This window comes from Neodiprion pinetum, chromosome 7 (genome assembly GCF_021155775.2).
Source record: "Neodiprion pinetum isolate iyNeoPine1 chromosome 7, iyNeoPine1.2, whole genome shotgun sequence".
Taxonomy (NCBI): domain Eukaryota; kingdom Metazoa; phylum Arthropoda; class Insecta; order Hymenoptera; family Diprionidae; genus Neodiprion; species Neodiprion pinetum.
The window spans coordinates 18831654-18857287 of NC_060238.1; the positions used below are offsets into that span (position 1 = coordinate 18831654).

The following is a 25634-nucleotide window of genomic DNA, read 5'->3' on the forward strand; positions in this document are numbered from 1 at the left end:
TGATGGATATCCCGGTTTATTCAAATCAAACACCTTGGGGCGAGTATTTACAGTCAATCCAAGGCAGACTGAGTGCTTTTATCTTCGCCTGTTATTGGTTAATGTCATCGGGCCATTGTCATTTCAAGATATACGGAAAGTGGATGGACAACAGTATCCAACGTATAAAGATGCATGCCATGCACTCGGCTTGCTGGAAGACGACAACCAGTGGGAATGTATGCTTGCTGAAGCGGGATTGAACTGTGCAGCAAAACAAATTCGTCTACTATTCGCTATAGTGTTGACTACATGTTTCCCGACCCGAGCAGAGACATTATGGGACAATCACAAAGATTCAATGACTGATGATATATTGCATCAACATCGTACACGGTGCAACGATCTAACGATAGTTTTCAGTGACGCTATGTACAATGAAGCATTGATTGCTATTGAGGATCTTTGCATTACCATTGCCAACTTACCACTCAGTCATTTCGGTATGCATTCACCAAATCGAAATGCATCTGATTTAATGAACACTGAATTGAATCGTGAACTACAATACAATACTGCAGAAATGGCAGCGATTGTTGCTCGCAATGTCCCACTAATGAATGAAGAACAAAAAACAATTTACGACCGCATCATGCTCGCAGTTTCGGCAGGACAAGGTGGTTTCTTTTTTTTGGATGCACCAGGTGGAACTGGCAAAACATTCCTTATTTCGCTAATTCTCGCCGAAATACGATCAAATAATGGCATTGCATTGGCTGTTGCATCATCTGGCATTGCGGCAACTTTATTGGATGGAGGCAGAACAGCTCATTCAGTATTTAAACTGCCGCTAAATATTCAAAACAACCCAGACGCAGTGTGCAATATAAAAAAACAATCTTCCATGGCCACAGTGCTTAAACGTTGTAAAATTATCATCTGGGATGAATGCACTATGGCGCACAAACATTCGCTTGAGGCGTTGAACAGGTCATTGAAAGATATAAAAAACAACGACAAACTATTCGGCGGCACTCTGTTACTCCTTTCAGGTGATTTCAGACAAACACTTCCCGTTATTCCACGTTCAACATACGCTGATGAAATCAACGCGTGCTTAAAATCATCGCCACTGTGGCGTAATGTTGAAAAAGTACAACTGAAAGTAAATATGCGCGTTCAAATGCTTCAAGATCCATCCGCTGAAACATTTTCAAAACAACTGTTAGATATCGGCGATGGAAAAGTTGCTAGAGATGAAAGTGGATGCATAAAATTACAGGCTGATTTCTGCACAGTCATTGATTCGCAAGATGCTCTCATTGACCAGATATTTCCCGATGTACGCAGACAATACGCAAATCATGGGTGGCTGGCAGAGAGAGCAATTTTAGCAGCAAAAAATGTGGACGTCAACGAATTGAATCTTAAGATTCAACATTTGTTACCAGGAGAATTGGTGTCATACAAATCTATTGATACAGTTTGCGATGACACCGAAGCTGTAAATTTTCCAACAGAGTTTTTAAACTCATTGGATTTACCAGGCATGCCACCGCATAATTTACAACTAAAGGTTGGATCTCCGGTTATTTTACTTCGTAATTTGAACCCACCACGGTTGTGTAATGGCACGCGATTAGTCATTAAAAAATTAATGAAAAATGTTATCGAAGCCATCATTTTAAATGGCAAATTTCGAGGTGAAATTGTATTACTGCCGCGAATTCCTATTATACCCACAGATGTGCCAATACAATTTTAACGCCTTCAATTTCCAATTAGATTGGCATTTGCAATGACTATCAATAAGTCTCAAGGCCAAACGATGTCTGTCTGTGGTTTAGATTTGAGCACATCATGTTTTTCACACGGACAATTATACGTGGCGTGCTCTCGAGTGGGCAAACCATCCAGTTTATTTGTGTTGGCGAAAGATGGAATAACAAAAAATATTGTACACTCTGTTGCATTAAAGGATTGATATTGTTTTTTAGTAATATTGTCATAACTAGCGATATGTATATAATTTCAAAGAATCAATTTTAATAAATTAAACAAAATAGTGTTCGGTGTTTTGTTATTTTTATATTCCGTCACCGTTCACAACGCTCCCTACCTCTTTCACTTATATACCACATCCCTTACATACTTACAATAAGTTAGTTATTTTTTTCTAGAAAAATATTCTCTAGAAATAATTTATATGACAAAACAACGTTTGTCGGGTCAGCTAGTTATCTATAGATCCTAAAGAATTGAGGAAATCATTTGACCTCTTTAATAAATCTTTGCGCGAAAGAAGTAATCTGAATCCGCAGGAGTTGCAAGATTCATTTGAACTCTTTGACAAGACCTTGCACGAGAGGAGTCTTCTAGACAACTCCAGTAACTCGGATGCAGATGAAGTAGAGTTACCAGGCCATATATCAGAGGGTGAAGAATTAGACGAAACCATACGTGAGGTACTCGACGAAAAAGACGAGACGGATGACGACGAACTAAATAACAAAATTGAAAGATTTTTAGAAAAAGTTAGGAGAAATCAAGGAGACAATAGCGAGGCTGGACAGACTAATACCAATCAAACTAATTTGAATGAGTCAGTAGTTAGTCGACCTTTACAGAAATCGGCATTACCAACACCTATAGTCGCACCCAGACCAATAGCACTCTCAACCCCGTATCCTTTGAATATGATACCTGAGTTGACTGAGACGGGGGACATTTCAGTGAAAAGCAAGGTCAGCAAAACGCCAAGGCGTTTACAGCCGCAACTAGAATTCCGAGATTTACCAACGCGAATTGAAATCACGAAAAGCATACCACCAGATTTAGAAACAGTATCGCCATTAAAATTTCCAAAAATAGGTTACCATACAGGGAATAGAATCTCATTCAGTCGTGAAAATTTGACATACAGAAAAGACAATTACGTACATTTCATATCAGTAGATTCAGAATTTTCTACACCAGTCAGCAGACTATTAAACGATTTGGAATTAATAAATGCAGACGATCATCGTGATGCAAAACCAAAATTAGGCCAAGTCATTATTACAAAAACGGGAAAATATAGCATATTTAGCCTCGTAGTTAAGAGAAAACATTTTAACAAAATTGAATTAGATAACGTCAAGGTAGCTTTGGGAAATTTGAAAACGACTTTATTAGATTTGAAAATAAAAACATTTAGAATTTCAAAATTAGGAGATATGACTGACGAACTATCAACAGACATCTCAAATTTATTAATAGATATTTTTGAAGACGAAGACATAGACATTACAATCTGTTCAGGTATAACTGAGATACCACCATCAGAAATACGACTGGGCATAATTTCGGAAATGCATAGTGGACTAATGGGAGGACACAAAGGCGTGACCAAAACATATCGAAGAATCCGCGAAAGATTTTATTGGCCACGAATGAGAGAGGATATCAGTAATTTCATTCGGAGATGCGAAAGCTGTCAAGAACAAAAGTTAGTTCGCGTAAAGACTAGAGAGCCAATGCTAATAACGGACACTCCATCTGAGCCGTTTGAAAAAATTTCGCTAGACACAGTAGGTCCACTTCCGCAGACCCCTAGTGGCAATAAGCATATCTTAACTATGCAGGATAATTTGACAAAATTTTGTATCGCTGTGCCTATTCCCGATATAAGAGCTGAGACTGTGGCTCACGCAATGGTAAAACATCTGATTTTGCAATTTGGATCGCCTAAAACCATTCTAACAGATCGAGGAACAAGTTTCGTAAATAAACTATTACAAGAATTAGCTAAACTTTTCAAAATTAAACATATTACCACTTCCAGTTATCGACCACAATCAAATGGCGCATTAGAACGTAGTCATATTGTTTTAACAGAGTACATTAAACATTATATTGATGAGTTTGACAATTGGGATGAACTAGTTCAATTTGCTATGTTTTCATACAATACGGCAGTTCATGAAGCCACAAACTTCACACCGTATGAGCTAGTTTTCGGAAGAATAGCGCGCTGTCCAACTTCGTTTGATACTGATGAAAACCGTTTAACGTACAACTCGTATCTTGAAGACCTAATAATCAGATTAAACGAAATACAGGCCTTGGCTGCGACCAACTTAGTGCAGGCGAAGGAGAGGTCGAAAATGTACTACGATCGGACAGTACATCCGTTCAAAGGTAAGGCAGGAGACATGGTACGCGTACAAATAGAAGCTAGAAAGGGAAAATTTAGCAAGCGATACCAGGGTCCATATAGAATTGTTAAAGTCTTGGAAAACAATAATGTAGTATTAGAAGGTAGTAACGGTGAGAGATTCGTTAAACATGTGGACAAACTCGAATTGGCTTACTGACAGAACGGGACGTGGACTGATCAACAAGATTACAAATGTAAAGGGGAGTAATAAACGTTGATTTTTGAGGGAATAGGCAGGAAGAATACCATGGAGACGTTGTGGAAAATTATCATGTTAATTATCGGATTGTGGACATTGAGGGAAACGAACTCGCAGGACTACACGGTTACGTCACTTACCAACAATCCCGGGATATATTACGAAAAGCTACATAACATCCGACTGAAAGAAGCAGAATGGAGACTACTACTTTCCATTGACGTGGATTATCTCAGGGATTTGATAGGGAAAGTACCTAATTTGGGCATGCTATACTATCCGGGGATTAGGACGAATTCATCAGCAATCATGAAAGAATACAAGAACATTGTGGACCAATCTTTAATAGGGAGAAAATACGATGAGTTATGGGCATGACGGACGGGACAGTTTAGGCGAACTGACGGAGGAAATCACAACGATAGATTCGAACCAGCTACCTCGCTCTATAAAGCGACGGGAAACGCCGCCATTGGGAATAATTGGGTCCGCCAGTCGTTATTTATTCGGGACACTAACTACAAAAGATCTAGAATACTTTAATTCAGAAATCAATAAATTACATCGTAACCAGAATAAACTGACCGGACTCTTGAAGAACCAGACGCATATTGTAGCTAGCCAATTACATGAACTCTACGCCGACTCAGAAAGACACCTAGATAGGATAAATATAAATACCGGTAAAATAAACGAAATGATTACATCAGTGAAAAATCTAGGAAAAATTGTAGACAATACAACAAACACTTTAGAATTATGGGAATATGTATTACGGGTGGACGCTTCCCTTACCAGCTGCATCAAAAATGTAGAATTAGCAATAACCGCGATTGAAATGGCGAAAGAGGGAAAATTACATAAGTCCATGCTTAATTCAGAACAGCTGAAAAGTATATCTATAGAAATAGCAACTGTAGATGGAAAATACGAACTCCCGATACCACACCATCAACTATCGCCTCGAGAGTTGAGTAGAATAGCAATCACGGAGATTGATTACCATCAAGGAAGGACAATAATTGTAGTAAGAATACCCCTGGTAAACAAAGAACCTTACCACCTCTATCAAATGCTACCATGGCCCGCGCCACAGATATTTGAAAATACAAGTATGTCAGCCCAAATAACACCACGCGCTAAATATATTGGATTAAGCTATAACCACGGAACGTACTTCCTTACAGAAGAGACGTACATACGCGAATGCAGTAAAACACCTTATTGCTATTTATGCTCCTCCCAACTACCATTGATAGAAGCTACTACATCTGAAAGATGCGAAATCGCATTACTTCTAAATCCTGACGAAAAAACCTTACGTAGTTGTAACATATATTTAAACCGAAATTTCGAACCTTTCTGGGTACGATTAGATTCAATAGGAGCCTGGCTATATTCACTAGCAGAGCCCCAAATTCTCCAAATTATTTGTAGAAGCACTGTAGACAAATTGATTACTATATCAGGAACTGGAATACTATGGTTAAGAGGAGGATGCATGGGTAAAGCAGATAGTATAACACTGCCGGGAATGGACACATACTTATCAAAACAACAATATTTGTACCAACCGAATCTCTCGCTGTCTATAAGAAATGTATCACCTGTAATACATAGCAGCACTAAATTACTTAAGTACTTAGACAAAGAACCGATTTTCAATGGCAAACCTGAACAAGGAAAACCATTATTCGAAATTGAAAGGGATCTAAAAGCGATGGAACAACAAGAACAAATATCGAACCATCATGACAACTTAGTTTACGGCTCATACATAGCGCAAACAGGAATGGTACTAACCATCATAGGAATTTACTATAGGAAGCAGGTGTTGAGTCTGGCTAGATCTGATTAAGGCTGACAACTAACCAAAACTCCAAAAACCGTCGGAACGTAGCACAAAAGCCCATTCGCGAAAACACCATGTTAACTGAGATTTGCTCTCCCTCCATGATTGAGACACATCGCGACCTACCTCAGCAGGAAGCACAAGTCAACTAGACCCAACTTATACTCCCCCACTATCCCACATAATAATTAAACACAACGACCACTGGAAACGGCAACCCTCTTCGTTATGAACTATGTTGTTGCTATTTGTAAAATTATCGACAGGAATCATGGCCAGCACCAGCCAACCAGATCAAACCCCATCGAGAAGATTATTCATAATCGGGCTGGCTACTTACACTAAAAGGCGGGACCTGGCGAAGATATTCGAAAAGTACCAACCACGATCGATAGTCATACGAAAGGGAAGGGGCTATCAAAACACAGCATTTGTAGACTTTAGAACATCAGAAGAGGCGGCGGAGGCCATGAAAGGAGTAGGAACGGTGAAACTGAAGAAAAGGAAACTTACCATCAAGTTCGCGGATGCGTGGGAGGAACTGCGAACGCTACCATCATGCAAAAAGCGCAGGCCACTTAGGATAGAAGAGGACCCTCTACCTGGATTCGTGCCGAAGGAGGCAAAACAACTGCCAGTTGAATGTATCTGCGAAATTGCACGTTATTTACCATACAAGGAACGTGCACGGATGGAGCGAGTGTGCAAACGGTCGAGAATTGGAAGCAGAAGCTCCCATACTTACACCAGAACTATAACCCCGACTAGCTGGGAATGGAAGGACGGATGGCACCAAATATTCAATTCAGATGGCCTAGTATGGATTATTAAGCGGGGCGGAGAATACCTAACATCCTTAGACCTAGAGGGGGTCACGGAGATAAAATCCACCGCGATCACTATGGCAGCGAAGGAGTGTCGAAGATTGGAGGTTCTAAAGTTAACAACCGTTAACATTAGGGGAGGAGCATTAAGATCTGTGAGTGATCATCTGTTCGGCCTCAGAGAGCTGGAAATCGGACAATGTGTGGGACCTATTGACTGGGAAATAGAGAAAATAATCCTCAAAAATTTAAACCTGCGAAAACTGATTCTTCAAAACAATGAGATAACCGGAAAGGGACTGGGACACAAAACATCGATTAAGGAGCTCCACATAAAGGACTGCGATATGGCCAAGGCTGAAGGAATCGGAAAATACATCCAATTACAAGAACATTTGGAAACACTGGTGATTGTAAACTGCCTACAGCTAAGGCGTGCAGAACTACTAACGGCGCTGGTTGAAAACAGCCATACTCAAGATACATTAAGGTCACTTAAGATCCACGGCGATGGACCCAGCGATGCGCCTCGGGAAGACCCAGAGCTAGCGGAAGGAGAAGAAAGAGGGGACTTCGTCGAGTTAGACCTTTTAGTAGCGGAACCACACTTGGCATCAGCACTCCGGTCACTAAGTGAACTATCAGTGACAGCATGTGGATGGATGGATGCTGACTTCATCAGAGACATTGGGGAAACATTGACCATTCTGAGTTCCCTAGATATCAGCATGTGCACGAATATACGTGGACAATTTTCGTTAGAACCCCTCGCACAACTAAAACATCTGAGGATCCTAAGGATGAATAACATGCATCCGACCGTGGGAGGAAGCTGCCTACGAGAACTGGAACTACTCGAGAACTTAGAGACCAGAGAGAACCTAGGGATCCACGATGAGGATATTTGCGGGATGCTAAGGACTAACCACGTTGTCCAACACCTCGACATTGAAGGTTGTTGGAACATAACCCAACAGACCATCACCGTAGCACGAGAGGTTGTAAGAATGGGACACCGACAGCAGCCACTCCACCTTTATGCCGGGGGTACGCAAGCAACACCGTCTCGGCGGGACAGAAGAAACGCCTACCTACGTTTAAGCTTTGAACGACATGCGACGCCGCTGTTCCAGCGCGTGAGGTAAATCCCGTGAACCCAAAAACACTCCGGTTGGCTGACCAGTTTTACTGATCACAGAGAGCTACTCTCCCGCCAACCGTAGCCCCAAAATAATAACTATATTTTAGGGCCACACGAGGTGAAATCTCACGCGCTGGTGCAGTTGCAATCGTTATAAATAGACAGTTGTGTATAAAATTTATATAATAATTATAATTGTCAGTTCTTCTTCTTGGGAAGCAGTATCTGTTCTTTCATGTCATACACATTGAAATGTGAGCTAGTTCATGGAAGTGGAATTTAATTGGATGAAACGAAACTCGATTTCACATGGTTCATGACACCAATAGCCATCATCTTGATACTTTAATCCCCTAACGATAACAGCCCGCCAGTCCAATATAGTGTCCCATGAGAATATTCGTGTTGGATATTGATCTTCTCAGATGTGAGGCTCGGTTGACCAGTTTTACTGATCACAGAGAGTTATTCTCCCGCCGACCTTACATCCTAGATTGCAGTAGCAATGATTGCGAACGTAAAATAAAATAAAAAAAAAATGTTTCCAGTGAATAAACTCAAAACATGTCTGCTGTCTGACCAGGCGTTTTAGTCATTCGACTCAATAGTCCGGGCACAATTTCCGTTACACCTCTTGTAGAGTAGTGTGGTGGTAATTCATTGCCAATTATTCCAAGTTCCGATTGTCACCATGTTATAAAATATCCCACCTTTAATCATGTTATTATTCCCTTACGTTAACCTTATATATATATATTTGTCCTTAATGTAAAGGCCGGCTGACCAGGTTACTGATCACAGAGAGTTATTCTCCCGCCGACCTTACATCCTAAATTTCGGTAGCAACGATTGTCACCATGTTATAGAATATACCACCTCTAATCTTGTTATTACTTCCTTATGTTAACTTTATATATAGTTGCTCTTAATGTAAAGGCCGGCTGACCAGTTTACTGATCACAGAGAGCTCATCTCCCGCCGACCTGAAATTTGTTTTTATAAGCTATATAATACCTTAATTCATCATCATCGTTGTGACACTGTCACATACACACATTAGGGTGGTCCTTATTTGGGGTGTTCACGAATTCCGACAAGTGCGCCCCCTAGACATGTTTGAAATAAATAAAAAAAAATGTGTGCAAAACCCCAGCGCTGTAGTCCCATGAGAACACGTGCCTGTAAGCTCGTTTTGTTTCCCATTTAGATAACATGGCATTTTTAGACCAATTCAGTCACTATTTTTTCCAGTCATCCCTAAGTATGTTAAAAATTATTTATCCACATAAATCTATTGTTAATAGGCATGACTACGCGCACATTCTTTTACAAAACCTCACATGTATCGTATTTCATTATAAATTTGATATTTGATATTTAATATTCGAAAGTTGATTAGAGTTGCATTCAAACTATGGTCATTCAGTTTCAATTGTGTATAATCAAGAAGTTTATCAAGTCAGAGTATAAATATTAGTAAGAAATATGTTCAATATCATGAAAATGTTCTTTATTCAATTTATTCCATTTGAATGAATCCTTGGTCTCTCGGTATCTAGAGTCTAATTATTATTCGCTACGTGGCAATGAAACGTAATGGAACGTCCAGAAAACAAAAGTAAGCAACTGACCGGCCGGTCAGTCCGTGGATAAGAAAGGACGCGCGTAACCGCCTGCGCTTACAACGAGAGCTTGCCGAAGCACAGCGTTTTCTGTCCCGAGCGTGCGTGCGCGAGTCTATTCTTATAACTATCATCTTTCAGTGATTGATGGAAAAAATTGTTTATCTCTGGTTTTATTGTTTGCTTTGGTGTTATGGAAAAAAATTCCTACAGTTTTTTGCTGTTTTCGTGGTTGGCTGCTACGTGATTTTTTTTTTCCCGTTCCGACACAAGTAAGAATTTAACCAGTTTAATTCAGATAACGCCAAAAGCCGTAGGTGGTCATTGTACTTTCGATAGTTTCGTGGTGTTATTTAATTTCCGTACGTTCGTCTACCACTGCGAAATGTATAATGTCTTCGTCACGTAGAACACGGTTCAACATTTTTTTGATCGGTGACATTGACACACAAATTTATGGAAACAAGTTACCATCTCAAAAACAGGTATTAAAAGTGCTTTTATATAACGCAACCACGTTTTCCTCGCTTTTTCGAGCGTGTCTGCGGTACCTAAAGTAGGCGTTTCGGCGACTCTCGAAGCGAATTAGTGGTGGGGGGTATGAGGAGCACCATTTTTAGCTCCTAGGAGTAACTTTTTTGTACTCTGCGCATGCGCTTTTCTTACACGGTCCGATTATTTCGTTCCCGATCACGGCGCTGTGAAGCAGAGCTGCTGCCATCGGTTGCCTATTCGGAGAACTATTCGCGTCTCACTTTTTTACGCAAACAATTCAAAGATCGTGTCGACAAATCGAGAAAAGTGATTTCACGAAAATGAGTGATCAAGAAAAACACAGCAGTGACGAGTGGCTGCAATGCACGCCACCAGAACTGAGAGAAGCTGCGGAGAATACGAGGGACGAATTATTGCCGACAAAATCTCAAAAAATGTACGAATCCACGTACGACGCATTCGTGAAATGGAAGCGGGCACACAAAACAAAAGTAACGTCGGAATCGATTGTGATGGCATACTTCAAAGAACTCAGTGAAAAATATAAATCATCGACTCTATGGTCAATGTTTTCGATGCTGAAAGCCACCATAAAAATTAAAGAAAATACAGACATCGATCAATATCATTCCCTCAAGGCTTTCATGAAGAAAACGTCATCGGGATTCGTGAGCAAAAAATCGAAAGTGCTTTCGTCGGAAAATGTTGAGAAATTTTTAACAGAAGCTCCCGACCGTGAATATTTGGCAACAAAAGTAAGTTAACAATCAGACAAAATATTTTTACTACAAGGTTGCAATTATTTTCATATAACTAAATATGATACGTCCCAAACAGGTTGCTCTAATTTTCGGAATATCCGGGGCTTGTCGCAGCAACGAGTTGGTGAATATCAGACTCAGAGACGTGAAGAAAGAAGGGAACCTGCTCATCGTAAATCTCCCGGACACAAAAACGAAAAGACCTCGAACTTTCGTAATTTCAGAAGCATTCGTCAAAATCGTGCAACAGTACACGGATTTGCGTCCTCAAAATGCAATGACCGATCGTTTTTTTGTCAATTATCAAAAGGGAAAATGTACTTGTCAAGTTATCGGGATACATAAATTTTCGAAAATGCCGAAAGAAATTGCCGGGTATTTGAAGTTAGAGGACTCGGCGAGTTTCACCGGACACGCGTTCCGCCGAACCTCTGCAACATTGCTTGCAGACAGCGGGGCCAACATCACCACGTTGAAGCGCCACGGTGGATGGAAATCGAGCAACGTTGCAGAAGGCTATATCGAGGAGTCCGTTAAAAATAAATCCAAAATCGGGCACATTATATCAACGGCGGTCAATTTTGCCCCAGCTGGACCTTCGGAACGGAATAACGATGATCCACCGTCAAAGCGTGAAAAAATTGAGACGATTACGTCCGAGAAATAAAATTTAAAAACGCAAACGACCGTGGTCGATGACGAAAATTCGCCATCGAAAAAAAAATTTGTATTCAACAATTGCACAAATTGCACTTTTGTAATCCATGACAAGTAAATATTAAAATAAAAAAAACTTGACTCGTGTAAATGTATCGTGTTCTTATTATTTCAACAACTTTTAAAAACTACTATCGCTTTCCGGGGGGGCTTCGCCCCCCCAAACCCGCAGGGGGGGCTTCGCCCCCTCCGCCCCCAGAAGGGGCTCCGCCCCTTCACCCCGCCGGGGGGCTACGCCCCCCTGTACCCCCCCTCGGTCCGCCAAATAACAATATCATTTGTCCGAACACTATAAGCTCGGAAACGTGGTTTTATTATATAAATAGTCGTGTGTACTATTTTTCAACCTTCGCGAATTAAAATTAACGCTGCCAGAAAGTGCAACATTAGCAATAAAAGAAGTCATCATATTTTGGGAAAAAGCCCGTTTGCCGACACAACAATTCCATCGCGCCGTAAAAAAATTGACAGATTTATATGAGAAGTGGCGAAAATTGCAAAAAAATGCCGGGAACTTATTCAACAAAGAGAAAGAGGAAGCTTCCTCTCGTGGACTTTTCAACTTATTTGACATCGGCCATGGAAATGTGATGGACATGGTCGACGAAAAGGGAAAAGAATTTTTACTGAACCAAAGAAAAGATGGACGAGTTGGTTACATCGGAGACGTCGAAACAATGTACGAGAATGATGAAGAACTCCAACGACATAAAGAAGAGATATTTCTGCAAAGACTACGAAAAAACGAAATGGAGAAAAACTTAGCCAGTAAGTTTTTATTTTTGTTTATTATTGGACGGAACATTTCATTTCTACGTAATATTTTTCATTTGGATTTAATACGACTCAGAATGATTATAATTTTTTGTAGGAGAATTCGTAGAATTGGCATCAAGTGATGAAACCTCTTTGAACACACTCAGTCAAAGGAGCGTTGGCACTTATTCTAACGTTTCTATAGAAGATCTGGATTCGTCAGTTCTCTTCATCGATGAGTCCGAAGCCGGACCGTCGCAGCCCAAAAGATCACGTGGGAGCGTCAATATAATTAACGAGAAATTGGTCGCCGTTTTAGATAAATGCAAATTAAACGACAGAGATGCTGTTCACGTCATTGCTGCCGTTGCTCAATCTCTAAAATACGATATTAACTCGTTGGTTCTCAATAGAACATCAATTCGACGCTACAGAGAAAAATTGCGTACTGCAAGAGCAATGAATATTAAACGAGTATTTAACGAAACGGAACTCAATGCAGTCGTCTTGCACTGGGATGGAAAAATGCTGCCCAATATATTGAAACGTGAGGTAAATGACAGACTACCTATTGTCATAACGAATGGGAATATCGAAAAACTTTTGGGAGTGCCAGAGTTAGAGGACGGAACTGGGCTATCCCAAGCAAACGCTATATATGAAGTACTTGAAGATTGGGGTCTCTCTCACGCAGTCAAGGCACTATGCTGTGATACGACAGCTTCTAATCTCGGTCACATAAACGGCGCAGCGGTCGTTTTAGAACAAATTTTAAAACGAGATATTTTATTCTTACCTTGCCGACACCATATATTCGAGATTATTCTAAGAAGCGTTTTCGAACAAAAAATGCCTGCATCGAGCGGTCCTAACGTCGCTATTTTCAAGAGGTTTCAAGAATCGTGGACTAAGATAGATAAGACCTCATGGAAAAGTGGAATCGAAGATGCGGATGTAAAAGAAATATTAATCGAGCATATCGAAAGTATCCAAACATTCGTGGAAAAAACATCGATGAATAGTCAGCCGAGGGAAGATTATCAAGAGTTACTGGAATTAACTCAAACCTTTATCGGAATTACTCCGCCCCGTGGTATTAGATTTCGGTTCCCCGGAGCGTATCATCATGCTCGTTGGATGGCGAAGGCGATCTATTGCTTAAAAATATATTTGTTTCGCGAAAGTTTCAAGTTAACTTGAAATGAACAGAAAGCAATTTCCGGGGTGTGTATTTTTATTGTTGTAATATACGTAAGAGCATGGTTTACAGCTTCATTTCCACCTCAAGCACCGAACCACGACTTGCAGCTTTTGAAAAAACTTGACAATTACAAGTCAATTGATCCTGATGTTTCTCGAGTTACAATCCAAAAACTCATAAAGCACTTGTGGTATCTCAATCCGCAAACTGCAGCGATGTCGTTTTTCGATCACGAAATATCACTGTGCGTGAAACGAAAAATGTTGCTCGGCTTAAACACAGGTGATGAAACCGAAGAGAATTACTCCAATCGCATACAGTTCAATCCCAAAAATATTAATACTATACTCGACAAAGAGATGGATTATTTCATATCTCCACAATCGCTAAACTTTTTTACGAGATTCGAAATTAACACGAACTTTTTGGAACTCGATCCGTCTTTTTGGCCTGAAGATGAACATTTCAATAAAGGTCTAAATGTTGTCAAACATTTGAAGGTCGTAAATGATACAGCTGAGAGAGCAGTTCATTTAATGGAAGAATATAACAATATTCTCACACGGAACGAAGATCAGAAGCAATATATTCTTCAGATAGTCTCGGAATATCGTAAAAGCTTTCCCGATCCAAAAAAACAGACGGTGACGAAAACATTTTAATTTTAATGATTATGTTTTTTTTTTTAAGTAGAAAGTGTAATCGTCGTGTCTTGAAATACGTTAATTGAAAAAAATATTTTTCCCTACATGTACAATTATTACTTTTACAAACTCATGACGTAAATAAAACGGCCTCTTAATGAGTGAAATACTTTGAAGCACCACAAGTATCTCAAAACAGGTAGTCAAGTTGATCGATTTACCGTCGTGTATATTATAAGGAGGATGGCCGCCATAAGGGCTGTGATAATGCCTTGTAAAAAGATTTACTCGTAGATATACCAATTAAGAATAGATTTACATGGATAATATTTTTTTTCAATGCTTAGGAGCAGATCCCAAAAATAATGACTGAATTATCCTGGAAATTCCATGTTATTCAAATAGGAAACAAAAATGAGCTTACAGGCACGTTTTCTCATTGGACTACAGCGCTGGGGTTTCGCACACATTTTTATTTATTTATTTCAAACGTGTCTAGGGGGCGCACTTGTCGGAATTCGTCAACACCCCAAATAAGGACCACCCTAACACACATACATTATCATTTTGATTACTCAAACAATCGAAAGACAGTGCTTTACAAATAAAATGTGTTCTCGAAGTGTTTGTTTCGAAACTGTTGAAAAAGTGGAAGAACTCGAATTGGAAGATTGACAGATTCACCAAGTACAATTCAGCATCGTTAAAAAACGACTTGGTGTTGCCAACAGTGAAACCTGTGAGCAACTTGTCAAAATTACAAAATGTTAAAGGCAGACCATCAAAATCTTTCGAAGAGGGCTCTGAACGAACAAAAAGAAGACGAGTTCAACCAATTTTTGCCAAAAGAAGTCCAGAGGTATTGTGTGCTGCTGCTCAAGCTAGCCTAACAAAGAGTGGGAAAAGGACAGCTGCACAAATGGTGAACCTGGCATTGACCACCAGCCCACGCAGATACATACGCATAAAAAAATTCATTATGCACCAAAGACTTCTGGCATCGCACCTTACTCCCCTGAGGAGGCTTCAGCCTTCATCAGTGACTCTGACATGGGTAAAGAAGATTACGTTCACATGCAAAGAGGGGCGAAATCTCGGGGCGCCAATATATATCCTGCATACAATGTTATAGCGCAGACAAAGCAACAGTGCTACCCTGACAATATAAAAATATCAGAAACGGAAGTCCAAATACCCGTCCAAGATATTCTTGACCACACGATAAAGAGACTTGCAGATGTACAGCAGGATGTACTTCTTATACACCACGATCACGAAGAGAACTCGCCCATTGAAGTGGTGTACAAATGGGGTCTTGACGGGAGTGGCGGTCATTCCATATATAAACAATGTTTTGCAAACAACTCACTGTATGGTGACATTAACATTATTTTGTGCACTATAGTGCCATTACAAATGGCAGAAAACACAAAAACGAAAGGAAAACAGATAATATGGCAAAACCCTAGTCCTTCCTCTTCAAGATATAGCCGCATTATTCGTCTGCAGATTGAGAAGGAGACAAAAGAATCTGTGAAGCTGCATTGCGATGAAATTGAAGAGCAAATCGCAAGGTTACAGGTCACGAAAGTAACTTTTGGCGACAAAACATACACCTTCAAACATCATGCTGTATGTACAATGATGGATGGCAAGACTTGCAATGTTTTAACCGATACATCATCAACGCAAGCTTGCAACATATGTAAAGCAACACCGAAGGAGCTAAACAACATAGATTTGCTTTTGAGGAAACAATACTCCAAGGCTCCGTTCAAGTTTGGTATATCTGTGCTCCATTCATACATAAGGTGTTACGAGTATCTACTTCACATCTCGTATAAAATGGAGTTGCAACAATGGCAAGCCAGGGGCACAGAAGCCAAAGAGAATATTAAAAAAAGGAAAAACGAGATAACTGAAAAATTTTACAAAGAAATGGGATTGGTGGTGGATCAACCGAAACAAGGAGGGGGAAATTCCAATTATGGAAATACGGCTAGGAAATTTTTTGCTGAGCCTAAAAAATCGTCTGATATCACAGGTATAGATACAGAAATCATCAAAAGATTCGCCAACATCCTGAGCGTACTATGCGGATTCAATATAAATCACGAAAGTTTCAAAAATTACAGTATTGAAACTGCAAAAATGTGCATCAGCATGTATGGCTGGTACAAAATGAGTGCGTCTGTCCACAAACTCCTGATACACGGAGCAGATATTATTAAAGAGCTGCAACTAACTGTGGGTTTACTGAAGAAGAAGTGTAGTCGAGAAATTCCGGTCAGGTAAAGAGAGTTTAATTGTTTGGAAAGCGTAACATGTTAAAACGTTTCCGACGTTTCGGTCGGGCCCTGCCGACCATCCTCAGGCTATAATAATTAACAAAAAAGTGTTTCAAAAAACAATTCTGAATTGAAACAGAGAACTACGTTCATAAGAATAGTTGCTGTTGTTGTAACTTAGTTATAAATTAATAAATTGTTACATGTTTGAGTGACAATTTTGAGGTTAGGTTGAAAAATTGCGGATGGCGAAAATAGTACAAAATAAGTTTACATGAGTGAAATTTTGACGACTAAAGAAATTAATAAGAGTGTGAGAATTGAAATAAACAAGAGATCGACTAAGTTTAGACAGATTACTCACAAATTTCGACGACCTGTTCCTGCTTAGATGTTGTTAGTTCAGCATTTTGGACGGCAGTGAAGATTAGCGAATATCGATCCGCGAATCTATGGTAATGAGGTATGATATTGATCTATGTTCGCGAATAATGGATTTAAAGCTGATGACCAACCAGAGCAAAGGGCGCCAATATTTGAAAACTAGATAATGTTTGAGTATAAATGGCTGAGATGTTGGATATCAGCGCGTTTGTTGACAGAGATACTTTTGTTCTTAAAAATATGGATCATTTCCTTAAAAATACGTTTATACCAATTCGGTTCTGTAGTTAGGGTTATAGAGTTGTTAAAATCAAAATTATGTCCAAGACTTAAAGAGTGTTCTGCTAAAGCGCAACTTTCAGTATCATGGCATTTAATATTAGAGCGATGGCCAGAAATTCTATTTTTTAAATGTTGTGACGTTTGTCCAATATAGCTTTTGCTACAGTCTCGACATGGTATTTTGTACACACAATGGATTTTGTCTAAATTAGGAGCTATAGATTTCAAATGAGAAAAGAGAGGATATTTGGTAGTGTTGTTGATTCTAGAAGTAATTTCGATGCCCTCAATTTTCAAAACATTTTTAATTTGGCTAGAAAGATTTTCAATATAGGGTATAGAGATGGAGTTCTTGAATTTGTCCTTATCATTGGGTTGATTGTTAGAGTCTATATTCCAATCAATCGAGTTGTACATTTTTTCCACTCTATACTTTTTAATATCATTAATGAATTTTAAAGGGTAGCCGTTTAAAATGAGAGTTGTTTCAACAAGTTTTAGGTTTTTTTTTTGAGAAATTGAGGGTTTGAAATTTTAAGGCAACGATCGAATAAGGCTATGGCAACAGATTTTTTATGTTTTATAGGATGATTTGAATTATAATGAATGTATCTCCCAGACCAAGTTGGTTTGTGATGCCAATCTGAGATTATAGTATCATTTTGATTAATCACCATAGTGTCAAGAAAACTGATTTTACCATCTTTTTCCAACTGAATTGTAAATTCAGGGTGGCCACCCGTCTGGAAAACCGGGAAAACCGGGAAATGTCAGGGAATTTTGTATGTCAGGGAAAAATCAGGGAAATGTCAGGGAAATTTTCGGTTGGTCAGGGATTTTTTTTTATAGAACTCACGGATTTCAAAAGCCTTGTCCATAAAATTGAGATGATATCACCGCATCGTCACAATTTTTATTCTCTTCTTATTGACGATTATAAGCTTAGTTGCTGATTGTCATATGAATTCAGTAGTACGAGCAGACATCGGTCTGATTTATCTATGACCGTCACTGCGTGTGGAGACGCACGTTCACCGACGCCTAATAGTCTAGAAAAAACGAAGCCTCAGTTTTTTAGCAATAACTCAAAGAGTAAAAGCGCTATCGAAAATTTCAAAAAGATTCTTAAAGACGAGGAAATTTCAAATAAAAAAGTTCAAGCACCCGGAATTCTATCTTCAGTATTAGTAATTTTAATTTAACGCTGAACATAGGGTTCTGCGCAACTGTTACGGCATGGACGCGCCGCGTCTAGACAGTACACCGCTCAAAATAATTGTTTTACTGTATTGAATGTCAATTTAAAAATTTTAATAAATTGTGGTGTATTCTTAACACTTGAAAGAAAAATGTCCCGTTGAAAAAATATTTTTAAGTATATTTTTCAAAAAGTTACACATTCGTTAATTAGCCATAATTCTTCGAACCTCGATTTTTATTGCAAACAGCATAAATGTTCAAATAATAGCTCTAAAAATATTTCGCTTCTTGGAGCCCCTTCTTAAATATATACTTAACAAGACCACGGAAATGGAAATTTTCATTTCTTGTCAACTTTCAAAAATCATAATGAAAGAAATAAACAACTTTTAAAAACTTTTATAACGTGGTCTTGTTGAGTTTATATTTAAGAAGGGACTCCAAGAAGCGAAATATTTTAAGAGCTATTATTTAAACATTTATGCCGTTTGCAATGAAAATCAAGGTTTGAAAAATTATGACTAATTAACGAATATGTAACTTTTTGAAAAATAAACCTAAAAATTTTTTTCCAACGGGACATTTTTTTTTTCAAGTGTTAAGAATACACCATAATTTATCCGAATTTTTGAATTGATATTTACTACACTAAAGAAATTATTTTGAGCGGTGTACTGTCTTTAGACGCGGCGCGCCTATGCCGTAACGGTCGCGCGGTGGCCTATTTTGAACGTTAAATTAAAATTATCACTACTGAAGATAGAGTACCGGCAATCCGCACTTTTTTATTGGAAATTTCCTCTTTGAGAATCGTTTTTCAAATTTTCGATAGCGCTTATACTATTTAAATTATTGCAAAAAAACTGAGGCGTCGTTTTTATTTTTGTTTGTTTTTTATTAATAACAATTGCAATTTTCATTGGTGGGAAAAATGCGAAAAACGTCCTCCTCAGAATCGCATTTCGAATCGAATGAGCTGTCGCTCACATTTTTAGGAGACTTGGAACGATTTTTCGGAGGAATCACACTTTTTGACTAGACTATAAATGTCTCGATAAATGTTATATAGAATATGTTCTACAGAACTGCATTACTCGGTATACGGCTGGCTCGGAGGTGAAGTATACTGTCTCTCGGATCGGTACAGTCTTTCCCTTTGTACGCGTTTTATTTGACTTAAAATGTCCTACGCATACGCAGTGGCTGGTAGAAAGAGACAGCATTCTCCTTCGAGCTATCTCTCTCTCGGGTGATTGAAACGCCACCACCGTGGTGATACTTTCAGTTGTTTTTATAGTTCAGTGATCAAAACACCGGCATTCTCGACGCTCGATTCAACGGAGAATTACTCAAAACATGGTTTGTAAATATGTAATTACTACTTTTATCTACAGTTTATTGCATTTGTTATCGAAGTTACTGTACAGCTCTAATTTAAATGGCGGGATTACGGAAACCGAAAACCCATTCACAAATGCATGCGTTCGTTTAATAATATAAACGAACGTTAAATAACGTTTACTGCTTAAAAATCAATACCCATTACCAATAATAATGACTACGAGAATTACCCTCATTATTAATTCTCGCTATGCATTTGATTAGTTTCCGTAAACTCGTGAATTCAAAAAGTGAGCGCTACGGTGTCACTATCGAAGTAAGTTGGGTAATCCCACGCTATTTTACCGATTATTCAAGTATATCTAATATTTATAAATGTTATTAAATAATATACATACATATTATTTAATAACATTCATTTAACATGTGGTTTGAAATTTTTTTCATATATCAAATGTCTAAATAACAAATAATGAAACATGTGAATGTATATGTCATGTAATATCTGAACGTTTGACGAAACCCTTGCTTGCGACATTGTAATTGCGCGTGGTCATCCGTCGCACCGTACTTCAAACATACTATGCCCGAATGAAATACGAAAAACGCGTACATAACAATATAAAAAAGTTGAGGTTCGGATAACAGAGTTAATAAAATTTTCAATATTTCCGAAATTATTCACATTCTTGGTTGTGGCGCATTCGTTTTTTCAAAAATTCATAACTCCGGCTACTATTTTCGTACGGGAACTGGCTCGGGTTCATTTTCTTCGCAAAGAAGGAAATCGCAAGAAAAAATAGTCTACTCAATGTTTTTGGCCTAAATATAAAATATTCTCAACTTTCTAAAACAATTCGAGGTTTTAGCAAATGTTTTTCTTTAATCTGAAATAATTCACAGGCATATAGGTATTTGTATTCTCTCAGTGCTGTGTAAATTTGGTCCTGGGACACGAAGCGAGTTTTTCTGATTTTTCATTTTTTCATTATTTATTCTGAAATGCTTTTCACCATAATTTCTTCGAACTAATCAAAGTGTAAAGAGAGCAGCTCACAACCATTCTACGTATACCGTATTGTTACATATTAGCACATTTTTTGTTCCAGAATATCCACTTACAATTTTTTTTGATTTTAACATGTTTTTATCTCAGAATAATTAATTTGTATATTGTATTATGAAAGAAATGTAGAATAAGTGCATATCCAACGCGAGAATACGAATTGATTTTCTGGAACAAAATTCTCTACTGAGTACAATGCTGTAGTACGTTTCACAGCGTGTATACCATGCAATGCATAGACTTCTTTTCAGATACAATGTCTTCCAAAGCGAGAAAAACTTCTTTCAATGAAATGTGGCTTTTGGATCCTGCACTTTCTTCCTGGTTGCGACGAGTCGAAAAAGACCCTTATTCCGCCTATTGTTCAACATGCCGTACATCATTTTCTCTCAGCAATATGGGAAAACAGTCAGTAACGAGTCACATGCGTGGGCGGAAACATACGTCTGCTGTTTCGATCACAACAAAATCTGCGAGTTTAAAGTTGTTTTTTCGAAGTAATGACGCAACAGGACATAATAGTGGATCGAACAGTTCGAAATATCCACTTGATGCGGCTGGACCGTCATCACGAAATTCTTTAGAACCAGCTCCAGTCATTACACCAATCGAAGACAGTGGACATCGATCGGCGTCACAAACAAATTGTAGACAACAAAAACCGCAAGGACTTCAGCCATTTGTTATGAATGAAAAAGTCACGACAGCTGAAATTATTTGGTGTTTACACGTGATCATGCACCATCACTCTGTTCGCAGCAGCGCATCTACGGTATCTGTGTTCAAATCTATGTTTCCTGACTCAGAAATTGCGAATAAAGTACAACTTGGACGAACCAAAATCGGGTATACGCTCTTGTATGGAATCGCGCCATTCTTCCAAAAACAACTATTCGACATGATCACTACTTGCTCTCATATAGTCGTCGGGTTTGATGAATCTTACAACAAAATTGCACAACAAGGACAAATGGACATCTCTGTACGATTTTGGAACTCCAAGTCTAGTGAAGTATGCGTGCGATATTTTGGCTCATCGTTTCTCGGATATGCAACGGCTGCAGATTTGCTGCAAGGATTCACTGAGACTTTGAGTGGAATCAACCTAAAGAAACTGTTGCAGGTGTCCATGGATGGCCCCAACGTGAACCTGAAGTTCCACAAGGATCTGCAGACTTATCTGCAAGGTGACCCTGATGACCCTACGTTATTGCAGATTGGAAGTTGTGGGCTCCATGCATTACACAACGCATTCAAGCAAGGGATGAATGCGACTGATTGGAAGGTGGTTGATTTTCTTAGAGCGCTATATAATTTATTTAATCGTGTGCCAGCGCGACGCGCGGATTACACTCATCACTCGGGGTCCAAAACCTTCCCTTTAAAATTCTGCGCGATTAGATGGCTCGAAAACGCCAAGGTAGCTGAGAGAGCCATATCAATTCTTCCAAATATTATAAAATACGTTGATGCCGTTACAAAGAACAAACGGACGCCCACCTGCAACAGTTTCAAAATCGTCGCGACAGCTATAGAAAATAAGATGCTGGGTCCAAAACTAAGCTTTTTTCAGTCATTGGCATCAGACGTAGAACCATTTCTGCGAAAATTTCAATGTGATGCACCGCTGGTACCGTTACTCTATGGGTCTTTAATCGCAACGATGCGGACTGTAATGACGAGATTTGTGAAAGCAGAAATTATTGACACTGTGAAAGACTTATCGAAAGTGGACCTTTCTGACAAAGAAAACCTTATTGGATATAAAGAAATTGATTTGGGTTTCGCAACACGAGACACTCTCCGCCGTACTCATAGCTTAAAGGATCGTAACATTAGCGATTTTCGCCGGGATTGCCGCAACGCAATGGTCACACTATGTCAGAAATTAATGCAACGTTCACCCCTCAAATTTAAACTTACGAAAGTTATTTCTTTTCTCGATCCTCAAATTGCTGGGCAGTCTACTATTCGTGATAAATATCTGGCAACCACATTAGAGATATTTGTAGAATATAAATGGCTGTCTGGTATTGTCGCAGACAGAATACAGGGACAGTTCAAAGACTTATGCGCTACAAGTCACTTTGTCGAAGCTTTGAAGACATTTTCTGGTAATGAAAGATTGGACCATTTTTGGTTCCGTACAGTGTTCAGCGAATCTGAGGTTCCGGAAGAACTATCATCCTTTTTGAAAATGATTTTCATTCTTTCGCATGGGAATGCATCACTAGAGAGAGGATTTTCAGTAAACAAGGAATGTCTCGTGGAAAATCTTGCCGAAGAATCACTGGTCGCACAAAGGCAAATATACGATGCTATTATCGCCAATGGAGGATTGGAATCGGTTCCGATTACAAAGCCACTCATTCTTAGTGCTAGAAACGCTCACCGCAGATACATTGATGAATTGGAGAAACGCCGCACTGAGGCAGATGCCGAAAAGATTGCATTACAGGAGAGAAAAAGAGCTGCGATTAGGGTAAAAGAGTTATCTGCGAAGAAACAAAAGGTGTTGGAAAACGCTGCGAAAGAAGCAACATTGATAGAAGAGGAGATACAAACGCTTCGTAAATAAGCGCTTGGTGATACTACGAAGTCTTACTTACTATATGAGACAAATTTAGTAATAAAAATCCGTACTGTGATGTACTGTTTGTGATATACTGCTAACTTTGTGCAATTCCTATTTCTGCTAACAATGTTTATTCTATGTTGATAGTAATATGTATAGGTGTAGAGGGAGATACAAACCCTTCGCGAATAAGCATCAAGACTTACTAAATATAAAAAAACGATGTACTAACCAAAATCCTTACTGTGGTATACTAACTTTATGCAATTCTCGTGTTTGTTGATAATTTTTATTTGATGTGTTTGGTTCTATAAGTTTATTAGTAAGCGATTCAGTGATGTCTGATCATTCAATAAATGTGTGTCATGTTTTTAAGGCGTCAATTTTATTCCTTATCAACGAATAAAACTGTACCACAACCCGTAAAGATGAATGTATCGTCGTTTTTGGCCATACTTTACCTAGGTTACTATAGTTTTTAGTGATTTCTGCAGAAATTGTGCATCAAAATGTCAGGGAAAAATAATGATTTTAGTCAGGGAAAACCGGGAAATGTCAGGGAATTCCGTGAGCGGAATTGAGTGGCCACCCTGTGCTACTAAAGATCGTGTCGTTAGCATTTTATTTGATGAAATCTATCTAACTCCCGAAGTACATTACGATAGTCATTGTGATCTATTCAAAGGAATAATTGATGACGGTATTACACGTGAGCCGAAAGAAGCTAGAACTGCTCTAGTTGCAATGATCACATGGATAAATAAACCAATGAAGCAGGCAGTGGGATATTGGTTGTTGGGAAAGAGTGGTAATTCGGACAAAACTCATCAAATTATGTTAAAAACGATTGAAAATATTTTTAGCGTTAATTTAGTTGTTAAATGCATGATTTCTGACCAGGGCCCTAGAAATGTAGGATTACTTAAAAAAGTTGGCGTTACTGCAAAAAAGCCATTCTTTAAATTACCGGGCATTAATCATAAAATTTTCATAATGTTTGATCCACCACACTTGTTAAAATCGATTCGAAATAACCTGAAAGATAAAAGATTGTATTATCGAGGGGGCCTTGTAGATTGGAATGAGATTCGCACAGTTTTTAAATTGAGTCAACTGAAACCCTTAAATCTTATACCAAAAATTGGTGAGCACCACTTCAACTTATCCACTTTCACTAAAATGAATGTTTCGATAGCCGCACAGATCTTCTCGGAATCGATGTACACGGCCCACCTAGTTTATCGAACGATTTTTCCAGAAAAATTTAAAGGGAAGGAAGACAGAACAGGCGAATTTATATCTGATATGGATAAATTATTTGACACGCTAAACTCTCGACTTGAAAGAAAATCATTGCCAAACAAATTAAATTATGCCATCTCAAAAGAGTCTGAACATTATACATTTTTAACGAATATGCTTGTATATCTTGAGCAATGTAAATTTGAAAGAGGAAATGAACCACCTTGTATCAAAGGTTTGATAATAACTATAAATAGTGTTATTCAACTATCGAAAGATCTGCAAGACAAGTATGATATCCATGCCCTGAAAACTCGACGGTTGAACCAGGATCCGTTGGAAAATTTATTTGCGACAATCCGACAACAAAACGGCTGTTCTCACTATCCATCGCCCGTACAGTTTGAAACGGGAATGCGGCATATCTTTATTACCCAATTAACTAAAATTTCCAATGCTACGAATTGTGAAACAGATGATAATGTAATATTTGCTAAACTCAGTAAAATCAATACTTCTATTAAACCTATGATAAATCAGATTCAAATTGCAACTCCAGCGAATTCAACAATACCCTTGTCAAGCACTAATGTTACACAGACTTTAGAATCAGAAATAAATAAAGAAATTGCAGATTTTACCGAAACCAATGCAGTGTATTACATATGTGGTTACTTGGCTACCAAATTTCTTAAAAACCATAAATGTAAGGAGTGTCAGGCATATATGATTCTTCCAGATTCCTCTGTGGCTTATAATGATTATAAATTGTTTACGATTATGAAAAACTATGCTAATACAAATGGCCTCAAGTATTCCACTGAAACACTTTTTAATATTGTGTTGAAATGGGATCAGAAATTTCAA

General features: G+C 38.6%; 1 long non-coding RNA gene across 1 annotated transcript in view; it reads right to left on the reverse strand.

Moving 5' to 3' along the window:
* The window catches only part of LOC138191329 (uncharacterized), a 71615-nt gene that overhangs the window by 37115 nt on the left and 8866 nt on the right, over positions 1-25634 (reverse strand). The gene's annotated exons all lie outside the window — the stretch shown is intronic.